Below are 17,183 nucleotides of genomic sequence, written 5' to 3'. Positions count from 1 at the left end.
GGGGGGGGGGGCTGGTAGGGGGTGGGTGGGTGGGGGGTCGAGGGTAAGGGTGAAAAAATGAAATTTTGAAATTGAAAATATTTTTAAAAACAAACTTAAAATTTTTTTGGAAAATGTTTGGTTGGGTTAAATGTTTTGGAAAATGTTTGGTTTCCACTGGTGTTTTCAAAATTTTAAAAATATCCTCACAAGCAATCTGTGCACCAACAACTGGTGGAGGAACCACTGGTGTCTGACACACCTAATCATGAATACCTGGATTCTGCCTTTGATCTGAGGTCTGTGCCCCTACCATCATCTCAGAACCCTAAGGTGTCCCTATCGCACCACCCTGAGAAAAGCTTTTTAATACACCAAACACCCTCAACAAAGTCTCTTGAAACAAAAGAGCTCCAAACTCGAGAGGAACCATGTCCTCAGTAGCCTCAACCTGTGGCTTAGGAGAAACATCTCTAGCTTTGCCTCTAGCTGGTGCTGCTCTATGGGGACGACCTCTAACAGGTGCTACTCTATGAGCACAACCTCTAGCTCAGGCCCTACCTCTACTCCTAGTTGGGGTCTTAACAACAACCTCAGAGACTACCTCTTTTCTAATATTGGAAACAGAAGCTCTGGTCCTCAACATCTACCAAAACAACACATAACAAAGGTTACCACACACAATAAGAAAGAGTGAACAAATTGAGTTTCCTAATAGTCTCCATAGCCTCTTGAAGATAAGTACAAACGTCTCAGTATCGATTCTCAAAACTATAGTTAGACTTGGGTTATACACACTTGAGACTTATGACCTTGGAGCTCCGATACCATATGTCATGACCCAAAAATAATGTGAGGGCACTTGTCTATTCCTACTAAGACAAGTCAACCTCAACCCAAAGAAACAAAATAAATGAGGAAAGATAAGTCAAGAACAAGATAAAAGCAGATTACTTATTCATTCTATTAACATTCCAAAACCTGTTTGTTACGTGTACAAGTCACTAATACACAAAGTGTAGAATTAAGAAATGAGTACAAGTTTTAGTCTTTGTTTATCAAACAGAACAAAGCCTAAATAAAAGGAAAAAGAGGGCCCTCCAGGATGACAAGCATCTACCTTCCAATAATCCTTTGACAAGCCTCACAAAGTAGGAGAAGAAGAATGGTCACAAAATACAAGGCTCAGAACCTACACAAGTGTAAAAGAAAGGACTAGTTACCAATAATATATTACCCAACAAGTAACTTAATAATCAAAGCATTTAGCTAGAAATTGAATACTCCTTTCATCCCAAAAGAACCTCCTCAAACTACAACTTGCACATAAATTAGCCTAACCATACAGTTCTACAATATACAAATCACCAGGTCAACAATCACAATCCACTAGTCATCAGTCAACAACCAACACAAATCAAGTAAGTCAACCAAAAGTATTAAGTATATTATTTACAAGTATCATGCACATCAATCACAATTAACAAGTAGGTCAAATCAAAATGCATCAAACCGCAATGATCAATTCTTGCCGGAACCATTTCCCAATGGCTTAATTCACTAGCTGAATATGACCTCTTCATCACAAACACTTGCGGGAACAACCTCGGCCTCATAACACTATCTAGAAATGACCTAGACATCATAATACTTGTTGGAAATAACCTCGGTATCATAACACTTACCAAAAATGATCTCGGCATCATAGAACTTGTCATATATGACCTCAACATCATAGAACTTGCCTGAAATGACCTTAACATCATAACCATCATATGTCTCATCAAGGTGTTTTACAATCAACGTGCACAAGCAATATCACACCAAATGAAAGAGACAACAATTCACAAAATTCAAGTCCATATTCATGCTATCAAGCATTTCATCAATCAATCAATAAGGGTCACAACAAGGTAATTCACATCATTATGATCATCACATATCCTTTTCATTTCAACCCCTTTTTATTCATTAAGATTTATCAAGTGGAAAATTAATCCTTCCCCTCAATCCAATTACTCCTAACACACAATGAAGGGAATACATGAATTCTATTGATATACAAGGTTCAAGAGTCTCGCTTTTGCAAAACAAGATCCGATTAAGCGACCATCGCTAAAGTGAGCCATGTTTTGCTTAAGTGAACCCTTCAAAAAGTCCGGTCTTCACTTAAGTGATCACACCTTCGCTAAAGAAAAGGTCACTTGAGCGGAAGGCTTATCACAAAAGTGAATAGTACAAAACTCAGGCACAAAAAACAATCAACACTCAAAACCTCGAAAAGACACTCGAAATTTACTTGGAACCCTGTACACACAAACCATAAATGAAAATTTATCATACTCAATATCTTGGATTCAATGGAACCGTCTAAACATGAATTTGAGGTCTTCTTAACCCGACATACATGAAACCTACAAGAAACTAACTCAACGTCTAAAAGGTCTAAAACAAGTTTGGAACCTCACATAAATCAACCAAGACTTGACCAAGGACTAAAATCATCCCTGAACCCAATGGAACTCTCAAAATTCTGATCCGACCATTCGAACCCTGAATGTTTACCAATGTCAATCCTAAGGTTAAATTTCCACAATTTGACAATATAGGACTTCAAATCCTCAAAAAGACACTGAATCTAAACCCGACAACTCTCACAGACCATATTCCACATTTTGGGACTAATGGAATTGACATAATTCCATTTCGACCCTCAAAATTTCAAAAGACACCGGAAACCATTTTCTTAACAATATTAGTTTTTCAAACTCAAAACATAGAAAATTCTCAACTTGAATTTCAAAGTTCAAAACCAACTTTTAAAACTCAATCATAAAAGACTCGAGGTCGATATCGGGAGGGGAAAATGGTAAATTCATAAAACTTTACCAAAAATGACCAATCGGGTCATTACATTTAGAATCAATTTTGGGTGGGTACCTAGTTGCTCTTATTTTCCTTTCTTAGATACCATTCTTAAGCTTGATTGGCTATATTCTCAGGTATAGTACCGTGCTAGTTGGGGCATTTATATGTCTCATGTTGTAGTGAGATTATTGTTGTTTCTACTTGTTATATATTGAGCATGTTCGGCCTTAATCTAGGATTAGACTAGTGTTGTCTTAGACTTGTCATTCGTATGGCGTGTTAGCCGTGTTTCTTCTCCATTGTCGTTTCAGATGGACTAGATCCTTGCTGGAGTACCAAACTTGAATATGATAATATGAGCCTTAGTGTAGTTATTTTTCGCAGCTTTATTGATCTTTTGTTCTCTCCCCCTATTTTTGTAGCTTCAATGTGTTATCAAAAGTTTTATGCTTTGGCGACAACTTGGGATTGGATTGTCTTAGGCTTGAATCCTTTTAGGGATTCCTTGTAAGTGGACATCATTTCACGGTGGTTTGGTTTTCATATTTGAGATCCTCTTTGGAGTCAACGAGCCCCCGAGTAACTCTTGCTATTTCGATGGCTTACGCCACTAGGAGTGGACTAGATGGCTGGTTGGGCGGTCTGTTCAAAGTCAACACACCCCCTGGTTAGTTTTGTTAAATGGGTGGCTTATGCCCGTGGGAAGTGACAGATGATGAGTCAGGAATTTTGACTCATTTAGGGAATATTATTCAATGAAATAGAGTTCTCAATGCCTACTTTGTGCTCATAAATGATGTTAATGTGTTGATATGCAGTAATGAAGGTTAAAGGACAAGGCAAGGGCATTGCGATACGAAAAGGAGCAAAAGTTTTGGAAAAGGTGAAGAAAGGAGAAGTTGGAGCTTGTAAAAGTCACTCGGCGACTTGCTAAGTGAACCTCCAGCTTGCAAAAAGTTCCAGAAAAGTAGCCTATGTACCAAGACAACTTGGCAAGCAAAAGAGGATTCAATGATACGCTGAATGGATCGGCAATCACGACCCAACTCGCCTTATCATCCAGAACAGTTTGATGTAGGAGTAAAGCCAGAAGGCGAGAAGAAGCACAACTCAGCAGATCTTGACTAATCTCGCCGAGTGGACTCCGTGTTGACATTTTGGATATAAATTAAATTTTTGAAAAGAAAAAGGAAGTTCCCAGATAGTGTATTCCCAGTCTTTGAGAGGTTTCACATTTTTATATTATTGAACATTCTTGGAGAAGATTTTGATCTCAGATTTGAGATTTTAGGATTCTAGCTTTAATTTTAGCTGTGGGTATTGCAGATTGTTGACAATTCAGATGGATAATCTTTTTGGTAACGATTTCATAATTTTCGTTATGTTTTGCTAAAACCCCATACTGTAGGGGTGTGATCATGTAGTCTAATGCATTAATTAGCTAATAGGTATTGTTAATTGCTAAATTTAATGTTGTTTTGAAATGGGTTTAATTGTTTGTTCATATTTTAATTGATGAACTGAAGTTGCATATTCCGTTCTATCATTAGCTCTCTATGCTTGCTTGAGAAAGAGGTATTAGAGTAGAGTGAATGGTGATAGTTGTATTGATTTGTATATTTACAACCCAACTTGAGAAAGTGGGTTAATTAAGGAATTGGGTTGTTCGGTTTTATTAAGCTTGTTGACGTTCGAGAGAAGTCACTTGAGACATGCTAGTTCATCGAGAGATGACTATTGTATTCAAAACCTATCCTACCCATTGAGATTAAACAACTTGAAGCAATTAGTAATTACTCATTAAGCAAAATTAGCATTTGATTAATCACATTCCTCAGGTCCAATCTCTAATCGTTTAATTCTGGTGTTAATTGTTCCTTGTAATAAATTGGTTACTAAACTCCCCTCATTTGATATTAATCATTGAAACTTCATGATTTATTTTATGTTTTGGAATCTTTTACTTCTACAAATGATTAGAACACGTTTTTACTTCGTAGTTGAATTCTTTACCGTATCACTCCATGTGGGATCAACCTCAACTTATATTTGGGTTTATACTCTTTAGAGACCACCTACACATTGAATTAGAAGAAGTGTAGTTGAGCATTATCAAAAATGGTGCCGCTGCCGGGGAGTGGTTTTTAGAATTCTCGTATTGAAGTGTTGTCGTGAACTAATTTTATTATAGTCGAATTTTCTTATTTGTGTTCTTGTTGATTGCTCTAAAATAGGTGAAGAAATGAGTGTGAGCATAAGGAATGCAAGTCAACTTGGGAATACTGATGACATAGGAAACTTGCATGATGTCAATGTGGATCAGCTGGGAAGTGTTGGTGCTATTCGATTGTCTCCAACTGTGGGAAATGTGGTGTTTCAAGTGACCAACACAATGTTGCAGTTGTTGCAAATGAAAGGTGTCTTTAGAAAACTTGCTCATGAGGACCCTCATGGCCACATTCAAAATTTTGTGGATGTGTGTGGACTGTTTTCCTTCAAGAACATCACTCAAGAGTTGGTTCGACTCCGTTTGTTTCCCTTTTTTCTAATGGGGGAGGCAACAAAGTGGTTGACCGATTTACCAAGGGGATCAATCACTTCTTGAGATGAGCTCACAAAATTATTTCCCTCCCTCGAAGATGGTTAAGTTGAGGGATACTATTAAAAACTTCAAGCGGATTGATGGTGAGCCCATCCATGAAATGTGGTTGAGGTTCCAAAAGTTGGTTCTCCAATGTCCGACTAATTGATTACCGACAATGTTCTATTGCAATATTTTTATCAGAGTCCTGACACAGTTAACAAAGATGTCCCTGACCAACTCATTCGGGGTGGAATCATGAGATAACCATTTGACATTACATTGTTCTTGCTTGATAAGATGACCAAAATCAATCGTGCATGGTACACAAGGGAAGATCAGATGTCTCCTTTGAATCTTGGGCTGACAAAGGAATAATTGGAAAATAACCAAGAACGTGATGAAAACATGTCCAAGATAATGACCTAAATGAACCTATTGACGAAACTTGTCATGGAAGGTGGTTACAAGGCTATGGATGTGGTTGTTCGTAATAGTGGAGTAAGTCCTGATGATGGGTAATTTGAGGTCATGTACAATGAAGAAATACAATTTTTGTCAAACCAAGCATGAGGTTCTCGTTCGAGCTATCCAAGGTCGGGTGGGAATCAAGGTTGAAATAGAGATCGTGATGATGGTTCATGAGATCAAGACCAAGATTGGTGTGATCGGGGTGCAAATTGGAGAGACCAAGATGTTAATAAAGATCGTTACGTGCCCTCTCATGAATGTCCAACGCCAAAGGAACAAAAAACCGATCCCAAATTTTTTTGGACCAAGGGTATGCTTGCCCGTATCCTAAACAAGGTGGAAGGATTAGATAAGGTACTCAAGGAGATGAAAGACAATGTCTTATCTTTAAATCAAACTGTAACCTCACACTCGGTTTCCATAAAACAGCTTGAGACTCAAATGGGCCAAATCTTAGCTCACCTAAATCTAAGACTAAAAGGGGGTCTTCCTAGTGATACCCTTGTCAACCAAAAGAATGAGGCATGATCCCATGGCCACATCGTGCCACGACGTTAAATAAGCCGCTTCTTGAGAGGCAACACAAGGTTTACCTTTTTCATTTGAATAACGTTTGTTGGATGTGCAAGTTGAAATTTGAATTTTGGAGGAAAAGGCAATTGGGTGACCTAAAGTCCACTCAGTGAATCACCAAGTGGCTCGGCGAGCCCGATATAGCTCGCCTTTTAAACATGTTGAAATGCTTATTTTCTATTAAATTTGGTGGGAAATAGTCCACTCGGTGACTCGCTCAGGGGATCGGCGACATTAATAGACATCACTGATCAAGGCGTGAACTGAAGGGTCATGGGCCTATCAACCATTTTAAATTCAACTCCTCTCATTAATTTGAACTTTTCGACTCTTGCACTCTTACAATCAAACTTTAGATCATTTTTTTAGTCTAATTTTTGTGGGTGTCCTCGTGTGGTCCGAATTTGAAGTGTTTCCCATCCTTCTCTGTTTGCCTTAGTGTTTCTGTGTCTACAATTGAGGTTGGTATACCGAAGTTGTTTTAAAATGCGTAAATTGTGTTGAGCATGTGTATGAGTAGTTCATAGATCTATTATTTGACTTGATTGTGTTCTAAATTGCTTGTTGAAATTTAATTTGAAATCGGGCATGCCCAATAACTTGTTTAGCCTAAATTGATTTGAGTTTCATGTTTGAATTTTTTAAATTGTGGGTTCGCATGTTGGTTTTTGTGTGATAAAGTCTAAGTAACCCAAATTCCACCAATCAACTTGAACTTTCCCAATGATGGATTGGGTGATGCCGTTCTTAAGGGCAAAATCGTTGATTGGTTGAATTTAGATTAATTGGGGGGGGGGAGTCTGAGTACCTAGTAAAGATAATAATTGTGAGTAAGCTTGAATTGCGTAGAATTGTACTTGAAATTGGTTGTTGTTTTATTTAAAAATAAAAATAAAAACGTGTTTTATGAGTCACCACTAAAAACTATTTTTTTCAAAAGATTAAAATAGAAATCAATTGAAAATATTTAAAGGGTTAGGGGTTCATATTAACATTTTGGGAAGGGTTTGAAAGCACCTGAAATGTCCACTAACACGTGGTTATCCGATAGTTAACTATTTGGCTAGATATTTTAAGAAAATGAGCAACTTAACTAAAATTGAGAAAATAACGATCTTAAAACATAAAATCATTCTTAAGGGGAAGGGAAATATTGTAAGGGCATTTACTTGAATAAAATACAATAAATATTGTAAAGGTCAAATTGAAAATAAGTATTAGTTTAATTTTAACTCAAAATGACTTTTCTTTTGAGGAATTAAATTTTGAAACCCTAAGATTAACAACAAATAATAAGAAGTAAACATATATGAAACAATAAAATAAAGAGAGAAACTTGGGCCCAAGTCTAGTTCTGTGTCCGCTTGGGCCAGTTCTTGGGCCTACTTTCGTTTTGGGCCTTTGGCCCATTTAAATCACTTGTACTTGTCTTAGTCTAACATAAATAAATGCTTTTCCTTTGGGCCTTAGGTCCAATTCTTCCACCTGTCCTAAACTCTAACAATATGATAATAAATAAGTGGGCTTAGGCCCAAAAGTAACAAAATACAACTTGAAAATGAAAGGGTGGGCCTTTGGGCCCAAATCTGCTATGTATACAACATATACACTAAGTGTATATTGTTGTATATTTTTGTATATCATCTCCAACTCCGTCCATCAATCTTTCGGGGGACCTGTTCTTTGATTTTTACAGCTGGCTGACTCGATAAAGGTGGAATTGGAGCCTTTATGTCTCTCTCGAAATGCAAGGGAAAGGTGATAGGAGTTCATAATGAACTCAGACAGATTTACATACAAAGACAAATAAAATCATATTAGCACGGGATGAGAAAAGCTCTAACACATTTCTATAAAAGAAAGTGAACAATATTAAGACGACTAATAACTCAGCACGACAAATCATAATAAAATATTATGGACTAATCTAATAACCCAAATCTCTTGGACAATTACTTGTTACTAGCTACAGTGAGAAGAATGGCGAAATGTTGTTTTGTAACGATCGAGTTTCGTTGTTCTAGAAAAGTCAACGGGGAAAAATTTTGGGTCAAAAAACTTTTTCGTGGTAACTTGGAATTTCTCAACATAGACCAGATTTGGACGAAATCGGAGTCTTTGAGGTGTAAGAAAATCTGGTAACAATCGGGTGACTTATTTATGATTTTGATTACATGAGTAGTTAGATAAGTCGTTAAGGAATCCGTACGACTTTACGAAATTGAATTCGGGTGAGTAGAACTCCTGAAATTTATATTCACGTGAACGATATTTTCTGAGTGTAGTTGGTTAAAGGTGTGTTGTGAACTGGGGGTCTTGGAATTATTAAAATAGCTCACTGTTTCATGCAAGCCGCTTTGGCAGTGGTTTTGGTCGCTCTGGCGGGGGCGCTGTAGAGGGGTGAGGACCACTATGGCGGGCCAAACGCGACTTATTGTCGTAAAGAAACCCCAAAACGTCTTTATTCTGCACTTTTCATTTTTTAGAGCTAAGGAACGAACCCAGTCAACTCTTGACAGTTTTCTACCATTCTTGAGGTTAAAGGTAAGCTTTTCACTCCCTGAATCCATTTTTCGATCCGTAGGACGTAATAGAATGGGTAATTATCGATGGGGGAGGGTTTTGATCTAGATTCTATGGTGGGAACAACCCTATTTTTGATACTTGGGATCATGGGTATGATCTAGGGTTGTTAGAATTGTTAGTAATTCGGGTAATTAGTGATTGTCTGTTGATTCCCGTGTTATTATGATTGTTTGTAGACCAAGAACAAGCAAAACCAATCCGAAAAGGGAAGGATCAAGTTTTTTAGGGTTTCAAGCTTGTTTCGAGGTAGGTGATGGTTGTGATTCTATGATTGTGTGATGTATGTTTGTTCTTGCTTCATTATGATACATGTATATATGCAAATGTTGCATTATTGATCACACTTGTTGTAAATGAGATAGATAAATAACTATATGCCATGAATCACTTCTTGATTGATTGATTATTGAGAATGTACTTGCGATTGTGATTGTGGTGTGTTGATTGGATCAGATATCACATTTCAGTAAACTAATTAGGATCGGTTGCCACGTTCTGGCATAATTATGGGATCGGTTGCCACGTTCCGGCATATACATTGAATCGAGTATCACGTTTTGATATGCTAACAATTTAGGTTTGGGTTCCATAAGAGGACCAATGATTTGTTATAAATGTATATTGTTGAGCATGTCATAATCGATATTGTATATGTTCGGTATGTTGCATTTTGTAATGTTCTATTGACTTGCTTATGTTACACTTAGTGGGATAGCCGCGTGATCCTACCAGTACAGTGTGGTTGTGTACTAGTGTGGTTGTGTACTGATACTTCACTTGCTCTTTCTTTATTGCGTACAGGGCATCTTCAAGTGGCTATTGACATGCCTTCCTTAGAAGATCAGTGATCGTTCGAATTCAAGGGTGAGCCAATTCTTCCGGGCTGCCATGGGTTATCTTTCATCTATGTCCACCATTTCATACTTGAGACTTTCTAGTTAGTTATTAGTCATTAGTTTGGGGTTGTATCCCTTCTTCTTTAGACTTGTTGAACTTTAGATGTTTTGGTACATTGATTTTCAAGTTCTAGGTGTATTTTCCGCATTGTTAGTTGTTACATCTTTTGTTTGAAGTTTATGGGAACTTCAGTTTTAGCAATTATTCCTATTTTCGTATTCTTGAATGCTTAGTTTTTGGTTTAGTTTCTTGATATGGGTTGTAGTAGTGGTTCTCCCACCGGAGGGTTAGTGTGGGTGTCAATCACGACAGTCTGGGTCGTGACAAAGTTGGTATCAGAGCCTAGGTTCGTTGATCTCGATGTACCAAAACGAATCTAGTAGAGTCTTGTGGAACGGTACGTGGACGCCTTTACTTTTCTTCGAGAGGCTAGAGGACTTTAGGAAATCTCTTTATTTTCTCCTATCTCCTTTTGTGCTATGACCTGATTCCAATTGGTATCTGCTAATTCAAATTGGTATCTAACCTCCTTCACTCTTATGTCCGCAGATTGTTAATACTAGATTTAACGGCGTCAGGCCCGTAGCTCCTGTCAATGCTCCAACGGAGGAATCTGCAGCGAGAGGTCGGGGTCGAGGTAGGGTTAGAGGAAGAGCTAGAGGTAGAGGTCGAGGAAGAGTGGCGCCTATTAGAGGTGGGGTACCAGTCGAAATTACTCCCCAAAATGAGGATCCTCCCGTACATCCTGAAGAGATAAAAGAAAATACTGAGGTTTAAAATGTTGAGGAGGTTGGACAAGAGGAAGAGGTGCAGGCTGAGACTACTGGTATTCCTCTCATATACCCAGTGTTAGCTCAACATATAATGTCATTTCTGAAAGGGTTGGTTGGTCATGGAGTGCTCCCTTTTGCTCAAGCAACTCAAGCCTCTACTAATCCCCCTGTTGCTAACACTGTGCCCAAGGTGGGTGGGACTGTAGGTAATGATGCATTCTTCCGTCCTTTGTTGGATTCTGTTATGACTGATAATGAGCTTGAGATGTTGACTATGTTTTTGAAGATAAAACCTTCTGTATTTCTTGGTTCTGAGAATGAGGATGCTTATGAGTTTATCTTATATGAGAGGCTTTATAAGTTGGGAATTGTCTATGAGCATGGGATTGAGTTTGTGAATTTTCAACTTCAAGGTGAGGCTAAGCAGTAGTGGAGAGCTTATATGGAATGTAGATCTTCAACTTTACCTCCACTTACTTGGACTCAATTTCATGCTCTATTTCTAGAGAAATATGTGCCTAGAACTTTGAGGGATTGCAAGAAGGATGAGTTCATGGCTTTGGAGCAAGGTGGTATATCTATAGCTGCTTATGAGGCCAAGTTCTATGCTTTGTCTAGATATGCTACTCAATTGGTGACGACTGAGGAGGAGAGGATCTGTTTATTTATTAAGGGATTAAACTCTGAGTTGCAGGTATTATTTGTTCGTATGACCTCTGTAGGGAGAAGCTTTAATGAGGTAACAAAATTTGTAAATAAAGTGGAGGGGGTGAGGCGAGACGATCAGGATAAGGCATTGGCTAAAAGGGTAAAGAACTCGGGTAACTTTCAAGGTTCTTATTCCAGGGGTCCGGAAGGCCAACGCTTATAGCCAAGCCAATTCAATCCGCTATGCCTGCCTCTACAGGTAATTACTCGGGAACTCCACCTCATAATTTGATTCAGGATAGCCAGGGAGTCGCGCCTTCGGCGGGCAGTAGGCCATCTTTTGATCGTACATGTTACAACTGTGGAGAGCCTGGGCATATGAGGAGAGATTATCCCCACCCACGTGTGTTCGATTCCGCGCATCAACAGACTAGAGCAGTGGTACCCGCGGGAAATGGTAATTATGGTTAAGGGTGTTCACAAGGTGGGCGAGGAGGTAATCAGCGAGGCCGTGGAGGTAGAGGAAATGGTAATGCAGGCAGAGGTAACGTGCAACCAGGTAGGGAAGTGGTTCGTCAAGATGATAGGGCTCAGTGTTACACCTTTTCGGGCAAGAATGAGGTAGAGGCGTCTGACGCAGTGATCACATGTACTATTCTTATCTGTGACCGGATGACAAATGTGTTATTTGATCAGGGTTCTATTTATTCATATGTATCCATGCGATTCGCCTCAGAATTTGCTATGATTTGTGATATACTTGATGTCCCTATCCATGTTTCTACTCCCGTTGGAGAGTCAGTCATAGTCACCCATGTCTATCATGCTTGTCCTATTTTGTTTATGAGTTTTCAGACTTGAGTTGATTTGGTGATTTTGGATATGACTGATTTGGATATAATTTTAGGCACGACTTGGTTGTCCCCCTATTATGTTGTGCTTAATTGTAATACTAAGTCTGTAACTCTAGAAATTCCAAGAAGGGAAAAATTAGAGTGGGAAGGGGTGTACAAGCCTAAGCAAGCTAAGATCATATCCTCCATTCGAGCTAGGAAATTGATAGGGCAGGGTTGTTTGGCTTATTTGGCTCATATTAGGGATGTTGAGATTGAGGCTCCATCCATTGAGTCTATTCGTGTCCTGTCAGAATTTAGAGAAGTGTTTCCTAATGACTTGCCTGGTATGCCTCCGAATAGGGATATAGACTACTGCATTGATTTAGAACCTGGTACGTGTCCCATTTCTATCCCTCCATATCACATGGCTCCGGCAGAATTAAGAGAGCTTAAGGCTCAAATCCAAGAGCTTCTTGATAAGAGATTTATTCGTCCTAGCGCTTCCCCATGGAGTGCTCCAGTTTTGTTTGTTAAGAAAAAGGATGGTAGTATGAGAATGTGTATAGATTACCGGCAATTGAATAGGTCACTATTCGAAACAAGTATCCTTTGCCTTTAATAGATGATCTTTTTGACCAATTTCAAGGTGAATCAGTTTTCTCCAAGATTGATCTAAGGTCTGTCTACCATCAGTTGAAAATTAGGCCTGAAGATGTGCCCAAGACAACGTTTAGAACCCATTATGGGCACTATGAGTTCCTAGTTATGTCTTTCGGTTTGACTAATGAGCCTGCAACTTTTATGAGTTTAATGAATGAGGTGTTCAAGCCATTACTTGATTCTTTTGTCATAGTCTTTATTGATGCTATTTTGGTATATTTGAAAAGTAATGAAGAGCATGCCGACCATTTTCGTATTGTTTTGGGTGTTCTTGGGAAACAAATGTTGTATGCTAAATTCTCTAAGTGTGAATTTTGGTTGACTTCTGTTGCATTCTTGGGATATGTAGTTTCAAAAGAAGGGGTAATGGTAGATCATCAAAAGATTGAGGTGGTTAAGAATTGGGTTCGGTAGCTCTGTGACGGAAGTTAGGTGTTTTGTGGGGCTCGCTAGCTACTATCGGCGATTTGTGAGGAACTTTGCTTCTATTGCCACTCACTTGACAAATTTGACCAAAAAGGAGATATCATTTGAATGGACTGAAAAATATGAGGAGAGCTTCCAAAAGCTGAAGACTCTTTTGGCCACAACACCTGTTCTAGCATTACCGGTTGAAGGTAAGGATTTTTTTGTTTATTGTGATGCTTCACATTCTGGTTTGGGTGTTATGTTGATGCAGGATACGAATGTTATAACTTATGCATCATGTCAATTAAAGGTGCATGAGAGGAATTACCCAACATATGATTTGGAGTTGGCAGCGGTAGTGTTTGCTCTTAAGATCTGGCGACATTATTTGTATGGTGTTAAGTGTGAGGTATTTACTGATTATCGTAGTTTACAACATGTGTTTACTCAAAAGGATCTGAATTTGAGACAGAGAAGGTGGATAGAGTTACTCAAGGATTATAATGTGACCATTCAATACCATCCGGGCAAGGCTAATGTGGTGGTAGACGCTTTGAGTCGAAAGACGGTAAGTATAGGTAGTTTAGTTTGCTTGAGTGTGACTAAGCGACCTTTGGCTAAGGAAATTCAGACCTTGGAGTCTAAATTCATGCAATTGGGCATCTCAGAAAGAGGTGGGGTGTTACCTAGAATTGAAGTCAGGGCCACATTCATTGAAGAGATCAAGTCCAAGCAATTTGAGGATGAGAATTTGAATGAACTTAAGAAGAAGACTGCGATTGGTAAGGCACAAGAGACCACTCTTGATGCGGAAGGTGTGCTCAATTTTAAAAGGAAGAATTTGTGTTCCTCGAGTTGATGTCTTTATTCAAAAATAGTTGATAGAATCCCATGGCTCGGGATATTCTATTCATCCAGGTATGGCCAAGATGTATCGAGACTTGAAGCGAATTTATTGGTGGTCGGGCATGAAGAAGGATATAGTGGAGTTTGTGGCTAAGTGTCAAAATTGTCAACAAGTGAAATATGAACACCAAAGGCCTGCATGTTTGCTTCAAAGAATGCCAATTCCAGAATGGAAGTAGGAAAGGATAGCCATGGATTTTGTGCTTGGTCTTCCCAAGACTTTGGGGAAGTTTGATTCTATTTAGGTAGTGATTGATAGATTGACTAAGTCAGCCCATTTTATTTCGGTAAGAATAGATTATAATGCTGAACAATTGGCTAAAGTTTATGTGAAAGAGATAGTGAGGTTGCATGGGGTGCCCCTTTCTATCATCTCAAACCATGGTACACAATTCACATCTAAATTTTGGAGGAAATTGCATGATGAATTGGGCACGCAACTCACTTTTAGTACAACCTTTCATCCACAGACAGACGGGTAGTCAGAGAGGACTATTCAAGTGTTAGAAGACATGTTGAGGGCATGTGTGATTGATTTTGGAGGACATTGGAATAAGTTCTTACCTTTTTGTGAATTCTCTTATAATAATAGTTATCACTCCAGCATAGATATGACACTATTTAAGGCACTATATGGGAGGGGATGTAGATCACCCATATGATAGTTTGAGGCTGGAGATATGAAAACTTTGGGGGTTGATTTAGTGAAGGATGCTCAAGATAAGGTGAGGAGTATTCAAGATAAGATTTTAGCAGCCCAGAGTAGATAGAAGAAGTACACAGATCATAAGATAAGAGACATGGTGTTTCAAACCGGTGAGAATGTTCTTCTTAAGATATCACCCATGAAAGGGGTGATGAGATTTGGCAAGAAAGGTAAGCTAAGTCCGCGATACATTGGTCTCTTTAAGGTTCTTGAATGTGTAGGACCGGTATCGTATAGATTGGCTTTACCTCCTAATTTATCGGGAGTTCATCCGATATTTCATGTGTCCATGTTGAAGAGGTATCATGGTGACGGGGATTATATCATTATGTGGGACTCAATTGTGTTAGACAAAGACCTGTAATATGAGGAGGATCCGATTGAAATTCTTGATCGTGCATATGCGTAGGTTGAGAACCAAGGAGATTAAGTTCGTGAAAGTTGAATGGAAACATCGTCCAGTTGAGGAAGCTACTTGGGAAACCGAGAGGGACATGCGAGACAAGTATCTCCAATTGTTCGTCGATTTAGGTACTACTTCAATCCTTCCTTAGCCTGTTTTTCCTAAGTTTGTCACTCGGGGATGAGTGATGGGTAAATTGGTATCTATTGTAATGATCGGATTACGTCGTTATAAAAAAACCTACGGGGAAAATTTTTGGGTCAGAAAACTTTGTCGTAGTAACTTGAAATTTCTCAACCTACTCCAGATTTGGACGAAATTAGAGTCTTTGAGGTGTGGGAAAATCTGGTAACAATTAGGTGACTTATTTATGATTTTATTACATGAGTAGTTAGATAAGTTGTCAAGGAATCCGTACGACTTTACGGAATTGAATTCTGGTGAGTAGAACTCCCGAAATCGATTTTAGTGTGAACGATATTTTCTGAGCGTAGTTGGTTAAAGGTGTGTTGTAAAATGGGGGTCATGGAATTATTAAAATAACTCACTGTTTCGTGCAAGCCGCTTTGGTAGTGGTTTTGGTCGCTCTGGCGGGGGCGCTGTAGCGGGGTGAGGGTTGTTGTGGTGGGCCAGACGCGACTTAAAGTTGTAAATAAACCCCAAAAAGTCTTTTTTCTGTACCTTTCAGCTTTTAGAGCTATGGAATGAACCCCAATCAACTCTTGACAGTTTTCCACCATTCTTGAGGCTAAAGGTAAGCTTTTCACTCGCCGAATCCATTTTTCGATCCGTCGAACGTAATAGAATGGGTAATTATCGATGGGGGAGGGTTTTGATCAAAATTCTATGGTGGGAACAACCTTATTTTTGATACTTGAGATCATGGGTATGATCTAGGGTTGTTAGAATTGCTAGTAATTCGGATAATTAGTGATTGTTTATTGATTCCCGTGTTATTATGATTGTTTGTAGACCAAGAACAAGCGGAACGAATCGAAAAGGAAAGGATCAAGTTTCTTAGGGATTCAAGTTTGTTTCGAGGTATGTGATGGTTGTGATTCTATGATTGTGTGATGTATGTTTGTTTTTACTTCATTATGATACATAATGTATGCGAATATTGCATTATTGATTACACTTGTTGTAAATGAAATAGATGAATAACTATATGCCATGAATCACTTGTTGATTGTATGACTATCGAGAATGTACTTGGGATTGTGATTGTGGTGTGTTGATTGGATCGGATATCGCGTTCCGGTATACTAATTAGGATCGGTTGCCACGTTCCGGCATAATTATGGGATCGGTTGCCATGTTCCGGCATAAACATTGGATCGGGTACCACATTTTGGTATGCTAACAGTTTGGGTTTGGGTTCCATGAGAGGACCAATGACTTGTTATAAATGTATATTGTTGAGCATGTCATAATCGATACTGTATATGTTCGGTATGTTGCATGTTGTAAAGTTGTATTGACTTGCTGATGTTACACTTAGTGGGATAGCCGCGTGATCCTACCAGTACACTGTGGTTGTGTACTGATACTGCACTTGCTCTTACTTTGTTGAGTACAGGGCATCTTCAAGCGGCCATTGATAGACCTTGCTTAGAAGATCAGTGATTGTTCGACTTCAAGGGTGAGCCAATTCTTCCGGGCTGCCATGGGTTCTCTTTCATCTATGTCCACCATTTCGGACTTAGACTTTCTAGTTAGTTATTAGTTTGGGGTTGTATCCCTTCTTGTTTAGACTTGTTGAACTTTAGATATTTTGGTACATTGACTTCCAGGTTCTAGGTGTATTTTCTGCATTCTTAGTTGTTAGATCTTTTGTTTGAAGTTTATGGGAACTTCAGTTTTAGCTATTATTCCTGTTTTCGTATCC

General features: G+C 38.8%; 1 pseudogene; it reads left to right on the top strand.

Moving 5' to 3' along the window:
- The window catches only part of LOC125873269 (uncharacterized), a 63,625-nt pseudogene extending 48,179 nt beyond the window's left edge, over positions 1-15,446 (top strand).
- The last annotated feature ends 1,737 nt before the right edge of the window (positions 15,447-17,183 follow it).

This window comes from Solanum stenotomum, chromosome 1, assembly GCF_019186545.1.
Source record: "Solanum stenotomum isolate F172 chromosome 1, ASM1918654v1, whole genome shotgun sequence".
NCBI lineage: Eukaryota > Viridiplantae > Streptophyta > Magnoliopsida > Solanales > Solanaceae > Solanum > Solanum stenotomum.
The sequence above is the reverse complement of the archived record's forward strand: the minus strand, read 5'-3'. Positions and strand labels throughout refer to the sequence as shown.